This window comes from Vicugna pacos, chromosome 2 (genome assembly GCF_048564905.1).
Source record: "Vicugna pacos chromosome 2, VicPac4, whole genome shotgun sequence".
NCBI lineage: Eukaryota > Metazoa > Chordata > Mammalia > Artiodactyla > Camelidae > Vicugna > Vicugna pacos.
In genome coordinates this window covers 65,185,290-65,197,861 of record NC_132988.1, presented here as the reverse complement: position 1 = coordinate 65,197,861, position 12,572 = coordinate 65,185,290, and the positions used below count along the sequence as shown (strand labels likewise).

The window sequence follows — 12,572 nt, the reverse complement described above, 5'->3', positions numbered from 1 at the left end:
AGTGTATTTTCTTCCTAAATTTAAAAGTGGTTGTAAAATTAAAGTTTTAAAATATATATGATGTCAGGTATGGATTCATTTTTTCTTCCACAAAGATAACTGATTGTGCAGGAAGCATTTGGTGTCTAGTCCATTTTTCCACACTGAGCTGGATTGTACTTCATTTCCTTACAAGCACAGGTTTCTTTCTGGGTCCTATATTCAGTTTACTGTTCTAATTACCTCTTCATTGGTTAACATCATATTTTAAACATATTATACTTTGATATCTGATAGGGCAAACTTCTTCAACTTATTCTTATCCTTTTTCAAAATTAACATGTCTCTTCTTATACTTTGGTTTTCCAAGTAAAATCTAGAAACAGGTTGTCAAACCTCATGAATAATACTGATAGGTTTTTTTTATTCCAATTGCAAATACTTAACCTAATTAACACCTAATTGCCTTTCAGATGTCATTTAAATAGATTTTTCCACTTTAATACAATCCATGATTTCTCTAAGAGTATTATACCCCCTAATATTATCTCACTGAAATATACCTCTACTTTGTTGCACTTACTATGGGTACATTTTTCTATTTGTCTCTGAAAAGATTTGTCTATGTCTTTTCCCCACTAATGATACTAGTAATAATAATAATAGTAAAATAAAAACAAGAATAACATAACTACTAATACTTAGTCAACATACATAAACACACAAACTGAGATAAATCCTGAAATGAAACAGTATATTGTAGGGATTTAAGTTAATGTCCTAGAAGACAGATTATCTAGGGCAGACCTGTATCTCTCAAAGAAAATCTTGGAAGCACGATATGTTAAATAGCAAAACTGGCTAGTCATTTACATTTTTATTTTGCTAAATATACCAATCAAAGTAAAACAAGTCAAATTAAAAGCAAATTAGGAGTCTGGGATTAACAGATACACACTTCAATATATAAAACAGAGAAACAGCAAGGATCTACTGTATAGTACAGGGAACTATATTCAATATCTTGTAAGAACTAATAATGGAAAAGAATCTGAACAAGAATATGTATGTATATTTGAATCACTTTGCTCATATAACTATGCTTCCATAAAAATGATTAAAGAAAATGGAAAAAATGAATGTCACATTATCTTTGTGCTGATTTAATTATTAAGAAATTAAGAGAATATCTAGCATGCATCTGTTTATCCCCTGATCTATCTAATATCTCTATCTTAAATACAAATGTACACATTAATTTGGTAATGCATGTTGAGAATATTCCAAAGGAAGTTTTTTCCCAAGCAATTGGAACTCAGGATTGAATAATCTTTTACTCCACAGAACAGCTGTTACTTTGTTTACTGTAATTTACATCTATAAAACCTAAATAATAGTGAAAAGAGAATGGGAGTCTCCACAGTTGATTTGCAGGATAGAGCTTTTTGCTTTTACTCATGCTATACAGTTTCATTTTCCTTAAATTCAGTGTCCTTGTCTTTTGATGTAATCAGATCTTCTTTATCTTTCTGAAAATCAGAACAAAGGTCTATATCTAGAAATGACCATTTATATTTTCCCAGATACTCTTCCCTAAGGGAAACATACTTTTCTCACCAGCTATTTTTTCGTATTTGTCACCAAAAGGGATCTTTAAAAAGTGGCACCAGCTTCAACGGCTGAAAATGTTGTGCTCACAAGCGATTTCTTTTTGGACAACTTTGACTTATATGGCAAAATGAATGTTAAAACATTTTAAAGAACAACATTAATATACAACGAAATGCAATAGAGGTGGAGATTTTTTAAGATGCAAAAACTCATATAGAGCTGCCAAACCTAGTTACACTAAAAACAAATGAGAAAAATGTAGACTGCCTCCTGAGCATTCAAAAACCATCAGACACTCAATATGTAGTAATGACTGAACATATTCACTGTACTTAAAGCCTATGTTAAAAGAAGAGTCTAGAGAAATTTGAATTAAAGAAGATTCTGTGAAATTTGCCCAAGTACAGAATGCACATCTATTTTGAATTTTCTTGCTTTTATTTAAGACAAGTGGCGGATAATTTCACAGCTGTCAGTTAATGCACATAATGAATGTCTTATAAAAGGATGAAAGCATGAAGTTGTATTCATGTTCCCCAAGTATGTAAAATAAATTCAAAGGGATGTCAAGATCTGGTCTGAAATGAAAAATGCAAGAGCACTCTAGTTTAGCAGTGTGTGGGGACAGGGCTGGGGAAGGCTAAGCCCTTGTCTCCCCACAGATTAAATCAATAGGAGAGCAGGCTTGAAACCTACTGCCTTAACTCTTAGATTTTTACATCAGTTTCTAAGGACTTTATTATATGGCACTTTTATCTGACATGGGGCCAACTTTAATTAATTGCTTTGAAACACTTTGTCTTTTAAATTTAATACTGAATAATGGCTTCTTTAGCTTTTAGGATCTGTGGGCATTTTTTATCTAGACAAGATGGATAAGGACATCCTCTAACTATAGAAAAAGAAGCACAATGAAATTAATCAAACAGAACTGCATAGTGTTAACATAGGGTAGGTTTAACAAATCTAAATCTCATTCATCTAATCTCTTAAAGTTCCATGAGATTGTACCAGAGTTACTTTTTGATTTCTGAAAATGAAATGCTTAAATACTATTTCTTTAGTACTACTGTGATAATCATTGTGCTGATTTAAACAAAAAAGAATCAATGAACAAAACATATGAAATCTGTGATGTTAGACATCCTTTAACTTATTTAAAATATCACCATAAAATTTATATGTTTTGGACATAGCACATAATCACACACTCAAAACATGGGTTAATATTGTGTTTGCACACAGAATATCTCCATTGCTTATTCATTTTGTTGATTCTTTATGGTTTGTTTCTATGCGCTTCTCTGAAAATCAGTATGTTTTTGCAGTCTTAACCTTCACCTTTGCCTTGGTTTATGATCCAGTCTACTGAAGGAAAGAAATCACCAGTTTAGGGCAGCATTAATTACAAACAAAATCACACAATCATCTTCCCTTGAGTCAGAACTTTTTATTTGTAGCAATAGAAGTATCCAGAGCAACAGCATATTTGTGTCAGTTCCCTAAGCCCTAATTTCTAAGACGATGCAAAGAGGTCTAGATGACACCAGCATACATGAAAGGTTCCATTATAGAAGATGAATCCTGACCTTACAGAAATTGAATCTTTTATAACAAACAGTGAGCATTCTTGCTCTTTGTTCCAGAAATAGACACAATCTCTACCTTCTGAGACTATAAGCCAAGTTCCCCTTTGCTCTGGAGAAAAGATATTATCTCTTATCTTCTAAGACTTTACTTTAAAACAATGGTAATCAGTTCCTAGGCTTGTGAGACATACAGAAGTCTGAGAGACACCTAGAGAATTGTCTTCTCAATATCAAGAATTATTATAAAATAACATTGAATAAGATAGTCTGATATTGGCAGAATAGCTAAATAAACTAAGAGTCAAGAAACAAACCCATGTATATAGTTACTTTACAGATGTGCCACTGCACTGGCAGTATACTTGGGAAAGATAGCCTTTTCAAAAAATTGTTTTATGTTACTTAGATATCCATATGGGATAACATGTATACATTTACACACATACATATGCACATAGTGACTCCTATTTTGTACTGTAGACACAAAAGCAATGCAAGATGGATTATAGATTCAGACATGAGAGACGTAAAAAAATAAAAAAAAACACTTCTAGGAGACAACGGAGAAGAAGACTTTCATGAGCAGATTTTTAAACATCACTGAAGAAGGACATATTTGGAAGGTGCTGATAGCTCATTTCCCTCTCCCTTTGGTTGGTTGACAGATATCTGGCTCAGCAGATCCTAGCAGAATCAATGGCAGATGAGTTTGATATTAGTCAGTGGGTTTCAGATTATCACCCCTTCTAACAAAGTCACTTCCCAAACCAAGAAACTTCTACTTTTACATAGCCCCATACATTTTCCCTGCTCCCCTGTCCCTGTAACTAAGTAGAGCATTACTGAGGCGGTCTTCTCTCCTCAGTGTGCATGCAGTCTATTTTTGCCCAGTGGAGGCTATAAGATAGGATAACAAGAGATTTTGGACACTTTATTCCTTCTCTGCTTCTAAGATTTTCCCAATAAACCCCACCTCATATCTGTACCTTTATGGTACTGTGGTTTTATATTTATACTCTTTTTTTTTAAAGGCAGTTGTTGGCCATTAAGGGACATACTCCACTCTGCCTATGAATTTTTGGAAAAGTGTAACTGGCTTACATGGATGGGTACTATTTCTTCCTAATTTTGATAACAGGTCACCCTCTGCTAGCCTTGAATGAGTAGGCTGGCCGTTAGGTCAACTTAGCACTCCCTCCTCTAAAGAGACTGCTGAGATGTCTCTTCCAAGCCCCAAAGGAGTCATTTTGTCAAGGAAAGTAACAAGTAGCCACCTAGTCTGTTAGCCAATACCCAGCAACCTCCTAGCATCCAGGCGTTTGATTAATTTCTTGAAGCCTTAAAAAAAAGCAGGTTGGCAGCAGAGAGGTCTGTGAACCACAAAGTCCTCCGACAACAAAAACAAACAAATAAACAAAAGCCCTGGAGACCTTTGTGCCTCATTCAAATATGGTGTGCTGGGTGCCAAGAGCTGGAGCTGAGTTGGGGGCTGCAGTGATCACAAGAAATCAAGGGCCCACAGGATTCAACAGTTTGGATAAGATGATTCACTGAGAAACACTGCTGGCATCAGGCATATCTGTGTTTTGGCTCCTATTGTCCTGACTGATTATCTAGTAATGGCAGTTGACCAGAAAGCAGGGACTTGATATACTGATCCTAAAATTCGTACATAAGAACAAAGGGCCAATAATAGTCAAGACATGTCTGAGGAGAGGTAAAGGTACATGGACTACAGAGAAAATGAGCGCATGTGAGGGATCACTATGAAATTCATTTCCCCCTCACTGCACTATGCAAAAGAGTCAGGCTGTCCAGACTTACATGCGGGTGGAGATCTCCGACCAGCTTGAGAACAGGACTACCGGCAATCTGCACCTGCTCCTCATCTCACCAAGCAATGAACGAAACTGAGACAAGGCCACATTTTAGTTACAGCCAGAGAAATCCACCTTCAACAATGCCTGCTTGATGAATTAAAATAAAAATTTGTAAAGGTTCAAATCCGTGTGTCTGAACCTCTTATTCTAGTAGGAGAAACAATCAGAAAGCCGTCCAAAGTTGATATGGTAAATGAATAAATAGTAAATCAGCAAAAAATTACAGTCATACACCAAACAAAGGAAAGCAAAGTCCATGAAGGAATGCAAGTTGACTCTTACGTGCTCATCACCAAAACAAGTCCCAATAAATTTGTTGTGCTCAGTGTGAAGAAGTTGGTCAGATTCTGGAAGAAAACAGTGAGTATGGTTAGTTCTGTGGAGCAACTGACATCTTCTCTGAATCAGGACGGCAATATTCGTGATGCACCAGAGGATCTATGAGAGAACTGAGAGTTCAAAGGAAAACTATAGCAACATCTAACTGGGAAAAAATGGAGAAACACTGTTGGCCAAATTTGGTTATTTGGCTCAAGAAAATTTGGGCCCAACCTATTAGCCCATAATAGTGAAGATTTGTGAAACTCAGTATGGCCAGGCCATATGATATGATCAAATTTATGAAGCAGCCAGTTAATACTGAGATTTGGGTGCTAGCACTGAGAGTACCTTCCAACTAGCAGCCCCCTCTGGGCCCATGTGTGAGGAGCCTCTCGTGGGCGTCTGTTTTGTCTTAGAATATGGGGCTTAAATAACTTCAAGCAACAAGGAGAAAGTAATAAGTAGAATCAAGAGTCGAGGATTTATTAAAAGAAGAACAGGGGAAGATGAACTCTAATCTGGTCAAGATGAAAACCAAGGCCGGCTGCTCCGAGCCCTTTGAGAAGAGGACTGCTCAGAAAGGAGAAGTATCATGGCCTGACTGTTGTGGACTCTTTTCAGGACACTCAACTGCCACCATGAGAGAAGTGTGTTGTGATGTGCTATAAGTGAAACCTCAGTGCCAGCTGCAGTTATGTACACATGTGGCATCATGCCCAGAGGTGATGTTCTTGGTTAAGTAAGTCTGTACTGCCTTGCCAAAAAGAAAAGTTTGAGTGCTTCAAGAAGAAGAGAAAATTAGGCAGACATGTTTATCATCAAGGCTCTGCTGCCTATTGCTAAAGGCTTTCTTCACTGATGGCATCAGGAAGAGGCCAGCTCACAACTGGTATTTAGCCATTGGGAGATCATTTCCAGCAACCTGTTCTGGGTACCGACCACTGGAGAGAAGTACTTGCCCTTTGGGGAAAAGGCTGATTCAGAGAACCAGACTTGGAAGTACATGGACATGGGGATAAAGTGGGAAGGTCTTTGTCTGGAAAGGATTGTGGAGCACATGGAAAAGCAGAGAACCCTCAGCCAAAACAAGTAACTGATATCTGCAGTGCTGACTCATGGGCCAAACCTAGTCTACTCCTGGTAGATACTCCCCTTGAAGCCTTACTGTGGACTCTCGGGGCTCAAGCCAAAAGAGGCTACAGTTGTTCCCATGGTGCCTGACATCACAACAGTGACTGAACAGGTTGCTTTCACTTCTGACATTGTGTACATATCACCTCGGACCGAATACTGCTTCCTTAGATATGGCTGACACGCCAGAAAGAGAAAAAAAAATGTACTTGCTTTTACTTGGAAGAATAAGAACACCATTTTGGATGAGAAATACAGCTATAACAAAAATGTGGTAGCACTATGCATTCAAAAGCATGAAATTCAAAAGACTGATAACACCACTTGTTAACCAGGATATTGAATGACTAGAATTCTGTACAGAGTACAGCCTTACCAGATACACAGAAAGGGAAGAACCAAAACATCTGGCTGTTGGCAGACAGCTGTGGTAGGCAGAATTCGAAAACTCCCTGCCTCCTGTAGAAGCCCCTTGATTTGAATGTAAGCAGGACCTGTGAGTATGATTCACACCTGTGATTAAGTTATGTTCTAAGGTAAAGAGATTTTGCAGCTGTCATTAAGGTGCCAAGTCATTTGCACTTGAGGTAAACAAAGGAGAGATTCACCTGGGTGAGTCTGACTTAATTAGTGAAAACATGTGAAAGAGATACTAGGTCCTTTCTTAAGAGAGAGAGTCTCTCGTTGGCTTTGAAGACACAAGCTTCTCTGTGATCTACAGCTGCAAGGAATGAACCCTGCCAACGACCACATCAGCTTGGAAAGGAACCCCAAGCCTCAGATGGGAACCCAGCTCCAGCCAGCACCTCAGTGGTGTCCTGTGAGACTCTGGGCAGTGGACTCAGATGAGTCGGTCCCAGATGGTTGGCCCACTGAAACTGTGATATGATAAATATGTATTGTTTTAAGGAGCTAAATTTGCAACTTAATATTCAGCACAGAAATACAATAACTAAAGGTTGATGTGCTCACAATAATTTCACAATCACTTTGTAGCTTAAGGAATATTATTATTTCCATTTTATTAACAAAGAAATTGAGTCATAGAAAGGTCAGGTCTTATGCTAGTATGTGGTGGAGATGAACTTGTTGCTGTGCTGTATTTCTGCTTTTCTACTATACAACAGTTTTTTTCTCATTCTAGATAATTAAAATTTGTTATTTGAAGCTATTAAGAAGGAAGAAAATAAACACTTTCTTTTCTATGCTGAGAAATAGGAAATCTGGAATTAAAGCCAAATAGTGTGCAGTACCATTAGGATAGAGAAATTTGCAAGAATGAAGCAGGACAGTTTTCATCTTATTCTCTTACTCTTTCCCTTCATTCTTCTCTAAAAAGTAGTGAATCAGTTCTTTAGTATTATTGGCATATACTGGACCTGCGTTTCCATATATCTGCACTTCTTTTCTCAGGATAAATTCTTGGAAACTTGTGAAAGTGAGGTCCTGAAAGAATAGCTAAAGACAAAGTTTGGTAAGAATCAATAAATAAGGAACTATAATCACATTCATCAATAATGCTGTTACATATTATTTATTTTATAAGAGGTAACAATTCATTAGCTAAAACATTTATCATCTTTATAAAAGCAGTGTTCTGTGAAAATATTACATATTCTACTCATATGTGATCAAATGAAATGTCATTTATTGACAAGTGTTAATGGCTTTATTAAACTATATTTGTTTCTTTGAAATGAGTCCAGAAGAAAATCAATTTTGTAAACATTATCCAACTTAATGAGTTTAATATGCACCCATACCACACACATAACTTAGAAAATCAATCAATTGTGAAAATAATTTATTATAGATAAACCTTCCTCATTGAAGACTACCAAGAATGGGAAAATAATAATTTAAAATAAGAGATTTCCTAAAGAGTTAGAAATAAATTATTTTAACGGTAAAGCTTTCCCTCCAAATTATGTCAAATTACAAAATTTGATCATTATATGTGAAAAATTCTATGGGTTGAGAATACCTTGGGAAAATTACATGGAAAAAATCCATCATATGATATATTCTCAAGGCTAATAATAGTCAATACATTTAAATGTAGTCACATATTGGGGGTCACACTAACCCCAATAATTTTTCCAGGCCAAATAATTATAAGATGTTCTCTAAGTGCAAAAGCCTTTGAAAATGCCATGAGCTTGACAGTTATAATTAGAAATACTCTCTTTGCAGGAATATCTGGATCAAATAGATATTTTAAAAATAGATGAAGAAGACAAAAATATTGTGAAGGGTGTTTTAGTTTTCATAAGCAATACCTATAAGAAAGTTGGATGATGTTCAAAGAATGGACCGATTTAATATTATTGTTCCCCTGAAAATTTGTATTAAATTCAAATATGTTTTAAAATGCTGAAGGAAGATGTTTTGAGTTATATAAGTTATATAAGTACTTCCAAATAAATACTTTTTTTATTTTGGGCTTTATTCTAGCATAAATTTCAGCCTATTCACCTTGCATTTTAAGGGATGATATAAAATCAACAAAGATTGAAAATGTATTTTCTTTTTGGGGGGGAGGAGAGGGAAGGTAATTGGGTTTATTTATTTATTTTGTTAGTGGAGGTACTGGGAATTGAACCTAGGACCTCATGCATGCTAGGCACACACTCTACCACTTGAAAATGTATTTTCTAATCTTGAATTGGTCTATACCCATTTGTCCATTTAGTTCTTTAGAGTCAGTTGAGAAGCCTGAGGTTTTCTTTGTTTGTTAAAGATACATAAATCTTACACACAGTCTACCTGCTATCTGAATAGAAAGGTTCCCCTATCCCTCACTGAACAACTAAATTTGAGTTCTAGTCTCTGCACAGTATTTCAACTACCAAAGTCTTGAAGAATGATGTAGATCTAATTGCCATAATACCTCTCTGAAAGTAACCTAGAGTATTCACATTTTGCATTACCCATAAATATCTGAATTTTTTTCTTTAGTCCCTTCTCCCTCTCAGTGCTTTTCTGGCTTGGCCCACACATCCCTCTCATCACTGATACGTGTTTTCACATACACTGACTCTGTGTCTATAGTCAAACCCCAATTCCATCCCTCTCCTTAACCTTTTATAATTCTAGCAAAAATATTTTCTAATAAGAAACCTTTATGCAGTCAGATATTGGAATCACTTTTAATGAAATATTTATACTTTACTATAAAAGGAATATTAAAATAGTTGACTATAGCCCGATTATTGTTTGACTAGATCACGACAGGGAGAACTTTGTTTATGGATCTCTACTCTCAATGGTCTTTTACATCAAAATCTAAACTCCAAGCTCTCAGCTTTGTAGAGCTTGGTATTAGTTTTTTTCTTTCATCTATTTAATCCTATTTCTCAACATTAGCCATTGTAATCTCTTTGTCCCTTTTTGGAACTTGCTTTTGCTACATTCAACATGGATGGTAACCTCTATGCTTCACACTTTACCTCTGGTTTGGAAGGAATTCCTTTTATTCTTTTATTTATACAAATTCTACCTGGTATGCTAAGTTCAGCTCAGCTTTTATACAGCCTACAAATTCAAAATGTATTGTTCCAGTCAATTCTACTCTTCAAATATTTTGAGCTAGTAACTATTGCTACACCACTTAAAAAATCAACTCTTTTCTAATGTTTGTGGCATCATTAGTTTTACATCTCTTAACAAAAATATAGCACTTCTAAGTTCTGGAAACACATTTCATGCCTCTTTGTTCCTTTCTCAGTAACACAGTACGGTAGCAACTCATGGTAAAATACATACAAGAATCACTCTATTGGTAAGACTACATATATATTTAACATGAAATACTAAGCAGAATTCCTAGCACATAAGTACTCACTAAACATTAGTTAACAATAGTTAATTAATTCATGTTCTTGGTTTGGTATTGCTAAAACTACTCAGAAAGTTGCTCATAATTTGGTCACTCTGAAGGCTTAATTTCATACATAAAATGAATCAAGTGGCTTTTTACAAGGATGAATATAAACAAAGTAAAGTAATTTTGACTGAGTTAAAGTTACAGAAGGCAAAGTGCAAAAGAAGCCTTCCTTAACAACTGTACACTTATTTATATAACAGTACTTGGGTCACCTGATCCTTCAGTCCTTACAGTTATATCATTTTTAACTGGGAACATATGATATAGACAATATTTAAAAAGTTTTAAGATCAAATACAGAAGCATTATAAATCCTAAATATGGCCCTTAAAAATGCTAACCAAACTGTCTTCCTTATGATTATATTGTTATTCTGTTTTTAACTCTGAAGAGTCCAAAAGGGCTTTCAAGCCATGGTGGCTATGGTGGCAGTGGTGGTGGTAATGGGTATGTCTGTGTGTTTGTCTGTGTGTATGTCTGTATGTTGTGTACACTGAGCCTGTCTCTTCCTACTCATCTGACATGAATAAAAACAAACAATGACATATTCATGGATACCTCCTGACACTGGTTTGTTGCCAGTTGAACCTCTATATTATGGATCACAGTATTTGTATAAAGAGTTACAACCTTGTGAATTTTATCAAGAAAAAAAATGCTATACTTCTCTACAGCTAAAGTGTCTCACCATTCCCAAGCCACCGATAGCAATCTATTGGTCTCTAATGAATCATATTGTCAAGTCCGCCAAGATGAAGAGAATCTTGTTACTTCTAGGTAGCCCTGGTCTGTTTCCGTAATTTGGATCTGATTTGAATATTTAACTTCCTTTTGGAAAAATCATTATTAAATTACCGGAAGCCTTTTTTAATTGTGCTAAGGCTAACAAAATAATACTTATTCAAGGAAAGAACTGGATGAATGAATGTGATATAAATAATCTGGTCAAAATAACATTGTGGCCCAGTACCAGTACCTTTCAAGCATCTGGTGCTATTTGATGTGTAAGAAACAGTTCACCAGACAAGCTGGGCCTGTTTTATTTATGAGATTGTTATGTTCTTATGGAACCCTTTTTATGGAAAATAGCATCATTGATTTAATAACAAGAACACTGTTGGAAGAGATGTAACAATATGCTATTTCCTCTCCAAGGGAACAACAAACATTAGGATTTCCAAGGCAAAATTAATAGAGTCGATGCTTTCCATCTGGTGGAAGGTCAAGGAACATGGCAATGAGACAATGTTACCAAATAGCTAAATTTTGTGAGATGCATCCAGTTTTAGATGAGATAAGGTTTCTTTAAGCATCTTGCTACAGGAGGTGAGGAAAAGCCTAGATTTTGCGATTATTTCAAACTTCCCCTTAAAATCCTTGTAAGCAAATTCTAAGGAACATTTAGAGCAAGATTCTCTTCACCACCAAAGTCTTTAAAAATGAGATTTTCCTTATTATATGATATGGGACTGTATTTTTGGTCCCATTTTTTTCCTTATTCACAGAGAGATTCAATGGCATTATCTTTTAAATTTACTGTACCTATTTGTCCTTCACAATTTAATATGTGCAAGCTTTAATTATTCCACTAAAATAATTAAAGAATACGTTAAACGTTAAGATTCTCTAACCACACTAACTGATGTCATTTAGGGCTGGGATATTTACTTGCTGTGTGATCTTGGACTAGAGAAATATTTCTGTGCTTCAGTGTCTTCACCCTTACCCCAGATAGTGGGTTTGATGACACATGAATTAGTTCATATATAGAATTTAGCCCAGTGGCTAATGCATGCCTAAAAGTTAAAAGTTACTTTTGGCATTATTATTAAAATTATTTCATTATTAACCTCAGTTGGTGGGGTTAATAATTTTGTTGTCTATTTTCTGGAGATTCAACTCTTCCCTTTCTATGAAAAAGAAACAGATCAGTTAAAGGATAGAGTTCTTTTGTATCTTAAAATCTTTCTTCTTGGTTACATATATTGAGGATTCAAAGTAGCAGGCTCTTAAATTTAAAATGCAAACTCTAGGTAAACAGATGGAATTCAAGATATTCTAAAACCAGAATTTCAAATAATAATGTGAATTAATATCTATTATTTTGATCACAGGTTCTTAGATACACAATCACTCTAGTGTTACAAATATGCTTTAAACAAACTGTGAGAGACT

At 35.4% G+C, this 12,572-nt stretch overlaps 1 pseudogene; it reads left to right on the top strand.

Moving 5' to 3' along the window:
• Positions 1 to 4,973: 4,973 nt before the first annotated feature.
• Positions 4,974 to 7,400, top strand: LOC116282980 (elongation factor-like GTPase 1; annotated as a pseudogene).
• Positions 7,401 to 12,572: the final 5,172 nt, after the last annotated feature.